We start from the raw sequence: 14,577 nt of genomic DNA on the forward strand, positions 1-14,577 counted from the left end.
TTGTTGTCCTGCCATTTTCTTGGCAGCTTATATTCTTTATTCCATCTGTTTGCTTATTTTTATTTAACTATAATACATATCTGCTTTGGCCTCAGTACTTCTGCTTTTTATCCAGTTATTGTACTCCATATTATGGTTGTTAATTAGCTGTCTAATTGCCATAGAAGAAATGCACATCTTCCTAAGCACTTTTCTTTTGGTGGAGTATTTAATATTGTTTCCCAACAAATTGACAGTTTTCTGTGTAAAAAATCTTTCTTCCAGTTCTAGTCTGCCAGAATCTTGGTGACTCTCTGCACTTTTCATAATGGACTATACAGTTTTGTAGGGAACCCTTTTAGAAAGATATAAATTATATTTGTGTTCTACAGCATAATAAATAGTCACATGATCACTACTTGGTAAAAGTTGTAAGTATTTATAAGTAGCACTCATCAGTTTGGTGACTACATATATTAAATGTAAAATGTTCTTACCGACTGTAGGTTCTCTAATTATTTGAAGTAGTCACTTTTTGTTCAAAAATCTTTGTAAGATGCCATTAGTACCTGAATAATTTTGTGGATTCATGCCAATCCTCTTGTTTTTTTTTTTTCGCAAAGGCAAGCCCCTTCATACCTTCCAAAACTTATAAATACCAACTCTGAAGGTACAGAGTAGCAAAAAGTTCAACCTTACAAATGGCAGAAACTTGCTTTGAGCTATTATAGCTTGACAAATTGCATTAAATTTAAAGCCATTTCATAACTTGATATATTCCCAATTTTAATTGGCCACTTGAATATTGACAGTGAAATTGCCTATTAATAACAAACTTTATCAGGGATGGAATATAAAAGTGCTATAATATGTGCAAAATGTCTGTAGCTTTTAATCTGAAGGTCTATAAACACAATTTGTTTAATGGTACTTCTCTCAAGACTAACTTTAACCTTAGGCAATCATTTTAAAGTTACATTGAATACATTTTCAGTGCTAGCTTTGACTGTAGCCCTAACAAAAACACAGATGCCTCCTCCCCTTTTATTTGAGTTGCCTCTATGGCAAGTTAGCACATTGTAAGTTGAAAACTGATGTAGCAAACCATCTAATTCATGCTAGATTTTAGTCACAACCCCTACATTATAATCTTGATTTCTTAACTTGTAGATCCAGACATCAGATTTACTGTTTAAGCCTCCTTGCCTTAATAAACAGGAAGTAATATTTTCTGCTGTCTTGTGCTGCCTGAGTTGTTGCTTCTGCTGACAGAAAACCCCTCTGTGTTTTAGATATATTTTGTGTATACCAGTGCAGTGGTGGTATGTTGACATCCTTCATATTCGGAACATTATTTAAAATGGAAACAGATCCTAAGGCAAATCTGTTTCCATTTTAAATAATGTTCCGAATAGTACCTGTTATTTGATGAAGATGTTGATACAGAATCTTTGATGCTGCATTATTTTTTCTACAAACGTTGATGTTCTTTGCAAAATTTTCCATAAATGAAAGCTGAACCCCAAAGTTCCTAATTTTACAGAGCTTCCAGTCTGTCTTTTGTGTCTGCATGCACCATAACACTCCTATATTTCACCTTACTATACAAAAGTCTTGCTAACGCACTAGCATTGTTTAGACTGTAGTACCTGGCAGGTACATTACTGTACTTTTTAAAACCTAATGCCCATTGGTTTCCCTGATGTACAAGTTCCTTATTACTAACACTTCTTCTCTTGACTCATCTGTATTGGTGTCTGTAGTTAAGTAATTATTGATGCCTTCCCTTTCAAAGTCTCCCAAGTCAACTTGATCAGCTAATTTAAATTTGGATTTTTTTCTTCAAATAACGACCATACATTTGCTACTTAGGACAGCGCTAGTTCACGTTCTGCAGAGAGAAGCTCTCTATTATGCTCATTATCTTTTTCTGATGATGGACGACTTTTACTTTTGTTAGCAGAAGTCATTTTAAGATCAACAGCTTCAGTGTCTGCTCGTCACCTTCCTTTTGCTCTTTGAACTAAAGAGCTGACATTGCTTGCTCTCTTAGATTAACTCCTTCTCAAGGTTCTTGAATATGATTTTCCCAATTAATGATGATTGCTTTACCTATGCATGTCTGTATCGGTAATATTTATGCCTTGCGGTATTAAGATTCTTGGTTACTTATTTTGCCCAGTAGTATTGCTATGCTTTTCTGTTACTAGACTGCTGAAACTCTCTCTTTCCTTGGTCTAGCCCTTTATATGCTTTTTGTTATATTTCTTTTTAAATTTCTTTTCTTTTACGTTTAGTTGTTTCAACTTAGAATTCCACATTATAGCTGGAAGTGCAGTTTAAATTGGACTCACCCTCGTTGCTTTTGTCATTTGTACTTAAACTGCATTCCTCTATGTGAATCATTTCATTCTTTCAATATATTTCACATATTCTACAACTCATCTTTCATTCTGTTAAGGCGTCCAAGTGATTTTGTTTCATTCCTTTTTTTGTGGTTAAGTAACTTCAGAAAATCACTCTTGTGAATTCACTCGGGCTTTGCCCAGGTCACACAAAATTAAAATTCATTAAAATTATTTTTACTCCTTAAAATATTCCCAAGACTCTCAAGTCTGTAACAGTTTAGACATTTTCCATTATGAAAAAAAGATTTTACATTCGAATACACTGAACATGAATTAGAAATTGTTAGAACAATTTATTTAAACAAATCTTTAAAGGCACTGAGTTTAAATTCTTCCATGTTTTAACATCCAGCATACTATACTGAAAAGGGAGTGCAACATTCAAGAATTAGTTTGTTAAAAGTGTTCTTAATTTAAATATTCTTCAAGTATCCATCAGAACAAAAAGTGTTATTTCATGCATCAGTTCTTTAACTCAAGTTTTATGGCAGATGGAAAGATGGTTTTCTATCTGTAGTACTCACAACATTTATTAGGTCATAAGTAGTATCAAGTAGAACCTTGCACTATAAGTTATACTGATTTTCCTACTAAAATGTTAAAACTCTCAGTGACAGTGTCTATGTTACAACAAAGCTAGGGCTTCCGGGTAAGAGAGTCAGGTTACTTTAGGTTGACCAGCTCAGAACTGATTTAAGAACCTGTCTCTTTTTAGCAGCACACAGCTTAATTAATTAAATAAGCTACTTAAGTAAAAGTCTTCTGCAGTTTGTTACTACTTTGGTTACGTGAATTCATGTTTTAGGCATACTCACAAAATGGGTACAACTGCTTCCTCAATTTTATTTCAAAACACTTGACCAAAACAAAATTATAACATAACCAATTTGCATTTTTCACCACACATTGAGAAAACTTTTTAGTGAAGTTGCTACCACAAAGAGCGGTTCTGCTAGAATACACACACCTCCTGTCTTTCCTAAATCATCTTCAACAGCCTGTCTTCTGCTTTTCTGCACATATGCCCAAGTCACTGTAATCTGTTTTCTTTTACCTTTTATGCAGTTGGAGCTACTTTGGCTTCTGCTTCCTCATTTCTTTGTTGGTCTCACACTGTGCATCCTACCACCTGTCTCAGGCATCTCATTTTTATCACCTCTGGCTTCTACAGCTGCTCTACCTTTGCTGCCCAGGTTTCTGTACCATATAGTAGTAGTACTGATTGCACCACTGTTTTAGACACCTTATTTTTCAGCTTCTTTGGCATTCTTTTGTCATACACTACCCCTGAAGGCCTGTGCCATTTGGCTGCAGCCCCTCTAATTCGAGCTTTGACAGCCTCATTCAGAATTCCCTTCTTCTCAACCACCTCTCCTCAACTTTGTTGATCTGTCCCCTGTTGTAGTCCATCACTAGTATGAACAGCAGTGGGCTCAGAGTTGAACCCTGATGCACACCCACTGCCACTGGCATCCCCCCTGTGAGACGAACCACTGTTTGTACTTGACCAAAAGGAAAAAACAAAAGACAAACTACGAAGCATGAAAAAAATGTGAAACAGGCTCACTAACACTTTCATCCACAAATCTAGTCAATGAGCTTCTTCAGATAAAACAGTCATAAAAAGCCACAATCCTTTTATATAAGAAACCAACCAATCAGAATCCATTAATTCCACATTAATTGGTCCACCCCTCATGTTAACAACTTCTACTCATGTAATCAAAACACATTTTTTAAACAAAAATATAAATATGTTATATTATAACCACCAATATTTGTTATGACATAAAAAAATACCCTAAAAATAAATTTAACAATAGCTGTGATAAACAGTCAAACTGCTCATCTAGTAAGGGCTTTCAATTTCAACATACAGGAAATAGAGCAGTAGTTGTTCAAGCCTGGCCATTTAAAAGCATTCAGCCTAAGTTGCCAAATGAGTTGTTGTTTCTCCAAAAGGAGGTTAATAGGACTCCCTCTTGTCCCCGATTTAATTGTGTCAATGGCTGTATATTTAAAGCTCCACAAAGTTGTATGGGCTTATAACTAAAATATGTTAAGATTTAGAAACTGCTATCTGCTAACCAAATTGTTAAAGCAAGAATCCTTTGTTAATGCAATGGTGCTTCTGGCCTCCTCTAAACTGATTTTTAGGAAAATAATTTGTTGTGCATGTATCCTGGACTGTACTGCAAGAGTTAGTATCACTAACTAGTGTAGTATTATATGTAGTCTAATAAGGCAGCAGCTTGTTATGAAAGCATTTAATACTGATCCGTAACATCTTTCATCAAGTTAAAGCATCAACTAAGTATTATGAATAACAGATAACATGATATTAAGTACAAACTCTGCATATGTACCTTAGGGAGACTATATCTTTACCTAGCCATGCTGTCCCTTGTCTCATTTGATTTATTTTATTTTTATTTTATTTGACATTTGTTTACTGGGAAAGTCTGACTTGGTAGGAAACCTATTTTTAGCAGAGGCCCAGGGGAAAAGCTCCAAAAATACAGATAAGATAATATTTAATAATATTTTTTAACAATAATGGTACAGTAAACAATACTGATAAATTGAAAGAAGGTAATAACATAAAATAATCTCATTTATGTAGTAACAAGAAGAGAAAGATACAAAGTAAACATCTAATTTGTGCACATATTGTCCATTTTTTTACAGACTTTTACAAGCATGCCTGAGGTGTATTGATTTATATTGTACTATAGTTCTCACTGACGTAAACAGACATTGAATTGCATTAGTGGAGTAGTTTGCTGGAGATAAACTACTGTATAATAATAGAGGTAGGTAAAATTCCTGAACTACACAAAGATATTCCCATTTACATAGTGATAAGAAAGGTGGCAAGATTTATAAAGTACATAGAATATCCTTTTTTACATAATGAAATGGAGTGAGGATGCAAGCTTTCTATTTGAAAGGAGCACATCATCGAGGGATACAGTGCCAGTGCTTAGCAGCTGGTTGGCCAATGAAAGACATATCTTCAACATTCCAGATTTGTCATTTCTAGACTAATATAAGGGTATGCTTTGATATAATCCAGTGCTTTGACTAAAAAAGAGAACAAAACATGAAATATCAGACTGTTGGTCTGTGTGCATCTTAAGAAGCATAGCTTTTCATTCCTATGGTAATTTTTAACCCCTGTACTCAGAGTACATATAACCCAGAGATGTACAGAACAAGGATATGTTGAGAGATTTACATGTAGCCACTATGCATGAGGGTCAAAGGTATAATGCTGGTGGTGAGGTAGCAGTTATCCATCCATGTGGATATAACACATCAGAATAGGGTAGGAGAAGTATTTTGCCTTTTGTATATTCGAAGACAGTTCCACATAAGCAAAATTCTCTGTGATACATACCTATCCCTCCAACAGGTTCTATTTATGTTTCAAAAGAGATCAAGATCCCTTGAGGAGGTGGTTATGTATATTAAAGTACAGAGATGTGAATGACAGGCAGGTTGGGGTTACCTTCAAATGAAAGTGCTGATTTTTATTCCCTTTTTGGACAAAATTTTCAGTCACTTTGTTGCAACATTTCCATACATGATCTCACTGTGAGAAATGGAGTGTGGAAGGATTGCGAATACAGTGACAGTTCTCTTGCAGTGACAGAGGCAAGTACAAGACTTTGAAGCATGGCAGAAGTCCAAAATGACCACATACCTCCCTCTGTAATAAGAACTTATTACACCAAGGCACAGGGTAGACATTGGCGTCATAAGACATCTCATTTTTCCTTGCAGTGATCAGGTATGACCATGGTGACTGCTTGCAGGGAATGTATGACAAGTCAGTATTTACCCCAACCAAAATGAGAAGCTATACTGCAGATGAAAACATGTGCCTAACACAGGCTGCTTTTCATAGATGTGTGTGTGTGTGTGTGTGTGTGTGTGTGTGTGTGTGTGTGTGTGTGTGTGTGTGTGTGCGTGCGTGCGTGTGTGTGTGTGTGTGTGAGGAGGGGGTGTAATGTATTGGTAAGTCTTCAGCGGAAGCAGTCACTGAAGTTTTAAATATTCAATATAACAAGCAAGACAAAATTAAGAAACAAAATTTAATGAAGAGAATAAGAAGTAAACATAATTTCTCAGCATCTTGAGATGGCCATAAACTAACTATCCTATTTATCTGACACAGAACTCAATTTGCATGATGCATTTTTATCCAGTAGCTAAAAAAAAGCTTTTTATTATTCAGATATAATTCACAGCCTTTAAGGTTTACTCACTCAATTTCTGTTCTCAAAAGTGGCACTTTGTTTTATTTACAACATTTGATCCTCCATAGCTCATCTAACTCTGCCATCTTGCAATACTGTGTTGTCAAATGCATTGCCTAATATATGTATATGAATTGCTTGAAACCTTTACATTTAAAATGACCCTTTGCCTTCCTTTAATACAAGACTTTCAGCAGTATTCATTGTTCATCTCTCTGTTTACTCCTAATTGTGTTTTCTCATTCCCAATCTACTGCAGCTGATAAAGTTATGGTTAATATTCATTTTTCTGCATTAGCCTGTTGAAATCTGTCAGGCTTTACTATGCTGCCACAGCTTAATATGCATCCCTTGTAGTACACTGCGCTATGTTACATTTACTAAATTTTAGGAGGTAATGGCTGGGATTTATAGGCTGGTTGCCTAGTCTACAAAGCCATGCAGGGTGGCTTGTGTATTAGTAGCCCCACTTCTTAGTTCTGTAGTGGCTTAACCACAGTACTAGAGAGCAAGTGAAGGAGTATTGTATGTAAATGCTGTAGCTGGCCTGGAATCTCCACACTTATGATACGTGTGCACTACAGAAGTCCTGCATTCCATAACATGCAAGTTACCCAGAAAGGTGCTGCACACTTAAGATACTTGTGTACTATAGAAGTCCTGCACTCCATAACATGCAAGTTACCCAGAAAGGTGCTGCACACTTAAGATACTTGTGTACTATAGAAGTCCTGCACTCCATAACATGCAAGTTACCCAGAAAGGTGCTGCACACTTAAGATACTTGTGTACTATAGAAGTCCTGCACTCCATAACATGCAAGTTACCCAGAAAGGTGCTGCACACTTAAGATACTTGTGTACTATAGAAGTCTTGCACTCCATAACATGCAAGTTACCCAGAAAGGCACTGCAAAAAAACATGCTAGTGTATGGCATACTCACATGCATTTCACTGGTGGAATCCATGCTGGGGAAGCTGAACAGCTTTCAGATTACAGATCAAAGTAAGTGATACTGAATCTGTATAGGAGTGTGTGGCTTTTTGTGTGTGTGTGTGTATGTGTGTGTGTGTGTGTGTGTGTGTGTGTGTGTGTGTGTGTGTGTGTGTGTGTGTGTGTGTGTGTTGATGGGTATAGGCACAGTGCCTCAATGGCTCTGTAAGTGTCTGTATGTTTATTGAGTGTATATGTATAAATATATATGTGTGTGTGTGTGTGTGTGTGTGTGTGTGTGTGTGTGTGTGTGTGTGTGTGTGCGTGCATGTATGTACATATGCATGACTCAACTAGAAATGTGTTGGAATAAGGATACTTTTGGCAGAAGAATTTCTTTTAGAGGATAAGAGTCAGTCTTGTGAACACTGTCAGAATGTTCTTTCAGTGAAATAAACTGTGTAGGAAAGTAAATGACCTCTTGTGTTACATTGTACATATTGTGAACACAAAGCTGATCAATGAGATGGATTGATGGGAAGAGTGTGTGTGTGTGTGTGTGTGTGTGTGTGTGTGTGTGTGTGTGTGTGTGTGTGTGTGTGTGTGTGTGTGTGTGTGTGTGTGTGTGTGTGGAGTTGAGATTGTGCAGGCATTGTGTGCAGAGTCTACATGTGCATGTCTATCTGCCTGTGTGAATGTGCTTGGGTGTGTGTGTAACCTTCCTGACCAGATGGCCACATACCTCTTAACCTGGAATCATCAAAAATCTTGACATGGCCCATGAAAAATAGGTACAAATTTGTACGCTAAGTAACATAAAATTTGCATACTTAATTACATAACCCCAATCCACTCCAATGGGATTGTGTGATAACTTTCAAATGCAAACTGAAGAAGAGACAACCAAAATATGGCTCCAGAGTCCCCCAGCAGCCATTCCAATGGCCCATTTACCATAAACACTACTGTGTGCATACTGCTTTACTCCTACAATGATTATTTGGACTTTATTTTTACATTTTATAGCACAATGCACAAAAACGAATAGGTATCTGCTAAACAAACAATACTGTCTCATAATGAAAATAGACTTGGCATTAAAACTTCTCTGCCCTTGAAACTCACATTCATTGAAACAGCATTGAAACCCACACCACATCCAAAGAAAATGCATCTGGCCAGTGGTGATAAAGATCACCTTTGGGTCATTTACAAATCATAGGCCCCTTGCACGCAAAACAAGAAACATACATGCGTTCTTTGATACACCTTCCTGACTTTATTAAATTATATTCCTTCTATAATACAGCACACTTGTTAGATTTACGTTAGAGCACATTTTAAATTTATAGTTTGAACATTTTTCTAGTAGGCAATGAAACAAAATGCATGAACCAGTAATGACAAAAACTGCCCAATTAAGAACATTTCCATCATAAAAGTGTAAATATATAAATAGAATGACAGTAGTGTAAGCCATAGGCATCTTGCACTTTTTTTCAATTTCAGTTTTTTTTTTGGGGGGGGGACAAAAGGGCAAACACCACAGACAAATATTTTAATCATGGCTTGTATAATTTTGGAAAGTTGCTAGAATAAAGCATGTTACCACCATGCATTTCACTGCCAAGTCTTAAACCCAGGACCCTGTGCACTACAGTCAGAACAACATGTCCCAATGCCAAATCATCAACTTCTTGAAAGACAGTTAGACTGAAACTTAAATGGCTATCAGATAGTGAATTCACTTCTCACTTCTCATTATTGCTCTCAACCTCTTAGCACAAAAAACCCAGACAAAGCCAATAATGGGGGAATACAGCCCCAAAATAGACACACACACACAAACACACACACACACACACACACACACACACACACACACACACACACACACACACACACACACACACACACACGTATGCTCTGTTGTCAAAACTGAGACAAGAATGTCAGAATGATATTGATATTAACAGTATTAGCAGCAGTGATGTTACAGTTTGATGACCGTGGTCTACCTCAAAACTTTAAAGCTTACAAACTCTTTTAATACTCAGATGTCCACTTAATCCGATAGGGTGACTTGTGTCTAAATATATCTACCATTCTCTTTCTTGTCTTTCATGTACATTATTGAAGTCTTCTCCCCTATTTTCAAACAAATGGCTAAAATGGTACACTGGTTGATTTTATATCCAGATCTAATATCATGACGGCACTTATAAATCTGCTGTGGCAACTCCCTTGTGGATTCACCCATGCAAATGGTCTCAAAGTCCGAGCATGATGCTACATTATCATTGCCAGAACAGCCACATGCAAAGGATTCTCTCAGTTTTACTATATAAACACAGGTATGTACGTGTGTAAATTATAACAGATTTGCACAAGTCCTCCTATATTATATAAGCACTCAAGTACTGAATATGTGCCTAAATTCTAAGCATTGATGTAATCTAGGTATCAAACTCTAGCAGCCCTACTGCTTCTACAGTTTATTTTTTTATTATACATATTATTAAATTCTTGTCACAGTTTTGATGACAGAGTTCAGTAGGCTAACCTGTTTGTGATAAACATTATGTGAGCTTCAAAAAATAAACTTTCCTCACAAGTAAACATCATCAGCTTCTATTCATGTATTGCTGATCTCCTCAATGTCTGGAAAAATCTAAAAAAAAACAAACAAAAACAAAACAAAAAATCTATATTTATGCAAACACCCCCTGTACCTCCACAGCCTGCAATGTAACATTTACCAATGAAAACATTGCACAGCTGTGTCATGAAGGAGGGTCTTCCTTAACTCTGATGATCTTAGACTAACACTTACACAATGGTTCGTTGATCTTACACACACACACACACACACACACACACACACACACACACACACACACACACACACACATTTAGACTCTGCAGTTGTAAAATGGTACCTTAAAGCAAAAAGAGAGAAGAATGGTTCCATTACGAATCCGCGTTCTGCTCTGCCGGGACCATGGCATGGCTTAAAAATTAAATCCATAAAGAGTATCCACAGCATGGTGTAAACTTAAATCCATAAAGGGGATCCATCTGTGTTCCCGGGCACAACTCCTTGAAATGGCAGTCCTCCCAGTATTCAAACAGACACGTCTCACGAGCGGACGTCCGAGCTTAATTACGACAGGCTGACAGAGCTGACATTATCACGCACATGATGATGTCAGCTCCTAAAGCGTGAAATCTAAAAATTAGATTGAAAAAATCAGAACTGAAGGGGTGCCACTTGGGAATCATGGCACCCCATTATTGGGACTCCAAAACTCGGTAAAAAACAAGTAATTCAGGACAGTTGGGAGGTCTGGATGGCCATAATTACTGTTCTGGACATGCCGACCACCATGATTTGACACCTTGTTTGACTGTTGTTGAAGTAACTGTCAAAACATGGCTTGCATCAGCTACAATGGCAGCTGACAAAATAGCCATGAAACTCCAACAAGGTAGCTGTCAGTATTTTGTGTTTAGGTATGAGTTATATGTATGTAGCTGTGTTTGTGTGCAGGGAGGAGCATGTGTGTGTGTGTGAGTATTTGCCTGTCTCTCTGGTGGTGAGGCAGGGTGTGTATGTGTGTGGCTCTGCAGAATGTGTTACTTTGTAGCACAGGCTAGTAGGGCACTTAAATGTGTAGTGCAGAAATGCTACATTTGTGCAATTCTCCAATAATGAAATGTTGTCTTTGATGGTATATGCATAATTATAACTTGGCTGTTTCTCCCCAGTTACCATAGACGATGTTCAGTTCTGTCAGAATGCATACTGTTGTTTCTATACTTCTTCAAGGAACACAGATATTTGGATTTAATTAAAAACCTTTATTTCAAATTTTATACCACAAACACTGAGCCATTTGCTAAACAAAACAATAGTCTCACAATGAAAACAGAGTTGGCCTGAGCAACAGTAAATTTCTCTACCCTTGAAATTAACATTGATTGAAACTGCATTGCAACCCACATTCATGGAAAAATGCATGTGGCCAGTGCTGGATTAAGTGCCCCTTTGGACTGTTTTTAAATCATGGACCCTCTGAAGACATTTTTAGGATAATACATAAATGCACATATTCTTTTTTTCACATTACTGATTGTATTAAATTGTATTCCTTGTTTAATTCAGCACCACTTGTTAGTAATTGTTTTAAATTTGTAGTTTTGAACGTTTTCAGTAAGCAACGAAACAAAATGTATGAACCAAAAATGACAAAACTACTCATTTCAGAACATTTCAACCATTAAAGGCTGCTGAAACTACTGTCATTATAATCAACCAATATGCAAAATCTGTGCAGAAGTAAGTCATTTGAATAATTCCACATTAAAGAAAACTATAACTAATGAAGAGGTTATTGCTGGCAAACAACTTAGCATTTTAGTGTTTCATCTATAAATTCAGTGGCCACTGCCCTTGAAGAATAAATTATCCATGTTACAAAAATGGAATCATGGTGATATGCAGTTGGGAATGGCTAGCAAACTGCTAAATGTTTTATATTTACTAGGCATCTCATCCAAAGGAGGTCACACTCAGGAGTGCAGAACCCCCACCTTCATTTATGCTGTCAGCAGTCAATCTTCCTGGTGTGAGAAGAGAACCCACAGCTTTCTGCTCCAAGGTAAGTATACTACCTGTTGCACCACTGACACTGAACAACACAACTGTGAAACTGCATGACTAGACTGCAATCCTTAGTGATTTACAAAAACTTAAAAAAACTAAATAAAATTAAAGGAGGCCTGGCATTTAGTGTGAAGGTTTAAGGCACCTACCTTCCCTTAATTGCTTTAGGTTCAGTGTTTGACTCTGAGCAAAGCCACTTAACTAGGCAGTTACCCTAACTTGGGCATTTCAGTCACACACACGCACACACACACACACACACACACACACACACACACACACACACACGCACACAGGATCTGTGCTCCATTTGCTCTTGCATCTCTCTCATTCTGAGACCGTGTTTGCTAATACTTTATTTTTCCTGCATGGGCATTGCCATCTTCCACTTAAATCTCCCATAGTTTAGGACATTGTTATAGCCCTAATGCTGAGTTTTCTGGGACTTTCTGAAGTTCTGCTGCATTTTTTTCCCCACAAGATACAAATTCATGTTGTGTTTTCCCCATGAGGTCCAAATGCTGGAGGTCCTAATGCATGCTGTATTTTCTACCATGAGGCCCTGATGCTGGAGCTTTTCAGTTTATGGAAGCTTTTTTTTTTTTTTATAGTGAAGCCAGTCCTGCCTCCCCCTCCCAGCCAACATGGCCACCAGGCAGCTGCTTAGGTTACCTTTTGTTAGATCTGGTTCTGCTGGGATGCCTGCTTCAAACAAGTCCATATGAGGTAAACCTAGATGAAGCTTGTGGAGCTTCTCTTATTGCAAACAATAAGTAGAGGAACAACGGGTCCCAGTTCTTTCCATCTGCATTAATTACTTTCCTTAATATGGATAGCTGTCTGTGTTATACTGACCTTCTCTACTAAATCATCAGTCTGTCACTGGTATACTGATGTCTTTAACTTGTTTTGTTCTTCTTTCGGCTTTTCCCGGTTAGGGGTCGCCACAGCAGAACTCTGGTCCGCTAATGATTGGCAGTAGATTTTTATGGTGCTGAAGTGCCAGCTCGACGTCCAACCTTCAACGAAGACATGCCCATTCATGCATGTCTTTCAAACTCCACTTGACTGAGGGGAGGACATGCAGACTCCACACAGAAGGCATTCCAGCTGAGAATCACAGGAGAACCTCTTGCTGTGAGGTGACAATGCTACCACTGCACCACCGTGGCTTTCTACATACTGATGTCTTTAACTGCTTAACTTTATATCACTGGCACAACTCATGCAGTGCCCTTGACATTTAAAGGGAGTCTCCTGGTCAGTAAGTGTCTCTCAAGAATAACATTAACAGTTGTCTGCCAATAGCCTTCAGTTTGGGCTTGTGTAATAAAACAATTTCTGGAAATCTTGTACCATAGTCCATTATTGCCAGTATGCATTGATTCCCATTGCTAGATTTTAACATAGTCCATTATTACCAGTAAGTACTGATTCCCATCGCTAGATTTTAACATAGTCCATTATTACCAGTACGTACTGATTCCCATTACTAGATTTTAACATAGTCCATTATTACCAGTACATACTGATTCCCATTGCTCGATTTTAACATAGTCTATTATTACCAGTATGCACTGATTCCCATTGCTATATTTCAACCTAGCCCATTATTACCAGTACATACTGATTCCCACAGCTAGATTTTAAGACAGTCCATTATTACCAGTACGTACTGATTCCCATTGCTCGATTTTAACATACTCCATTATTACCAGTACGTACTGATTCCCATTGCTCAGTTTTAACATAGTCCATTATTACCAGTACATACTGATTCCCATTGCTAGATTTTAACAAAGTCCATTATTACCAGTACGTACTAATTCCCATTGCTTGATTTTAACATAGTCCATTATTACCAGTATGTAATGATTCCCATTGCTCGATTTTAACATAGTCCATTATTACCAGTACGTACTGATTCCCATTGCTCGATTTTAACATAGTCCATTATTACCAGTACATACTGATTCCCATTGCTAGATTTTAACTAGTCCATTATTACCCGTACATACTGATTCCCATCGCTAGATTTTAACATAGTCCATTATTACTGGTACGTACTGATTCCCATCACTAGATTTTAACATAGTCCATTATTACCAGTACGTCCTGATTCCCACAGCTAGATTTTAACACAGTCCATTATTACCAGTACGTACTGATTCCCATTGCTCGATTTTAACATATTCCATTATTACCAGTACGTACTGATTCCCATTGCTGAATTTTAACATAGTCCATTATTACCAGTATGTACTGATTCCCATTGTTATATTTCAGCATAGCCCATTATTACCAGTACATACTGATTCCCACAGCTAG

At 37.3% G+C, this 14,577-nt stretch overlaps 1 protein-coding gene across 2 annotated transcripts in view; it reads right to left on the reverse strand.

The window, feature by feature from the left end:
• CHAT (choline O-acetyltransferase) overlaps positions 1-14,577 on the reverse strand; it is a 683,939-nt gene that overhangs the window by 499,789 nt on the left and 169,573 nt on the right. The gene's annotated exons all lie outside the window — the stretch shown is intronic.

The sequence above is a fragment of the Protopterus annectens genome, chromosome 14.part0 (genome assembly GCF_019279795.1).
Source record: "Protopterus annectens isolate FY-2018-M chromosome 14.part0, PAN1.0, whole genome shotgun sequence".
NCBI classification, from domain to species: Eukaryota; Metazoa; Chordata; order Ceratodontiformes; family Protopteridae; genus Protopterus; species Protopterus annectens.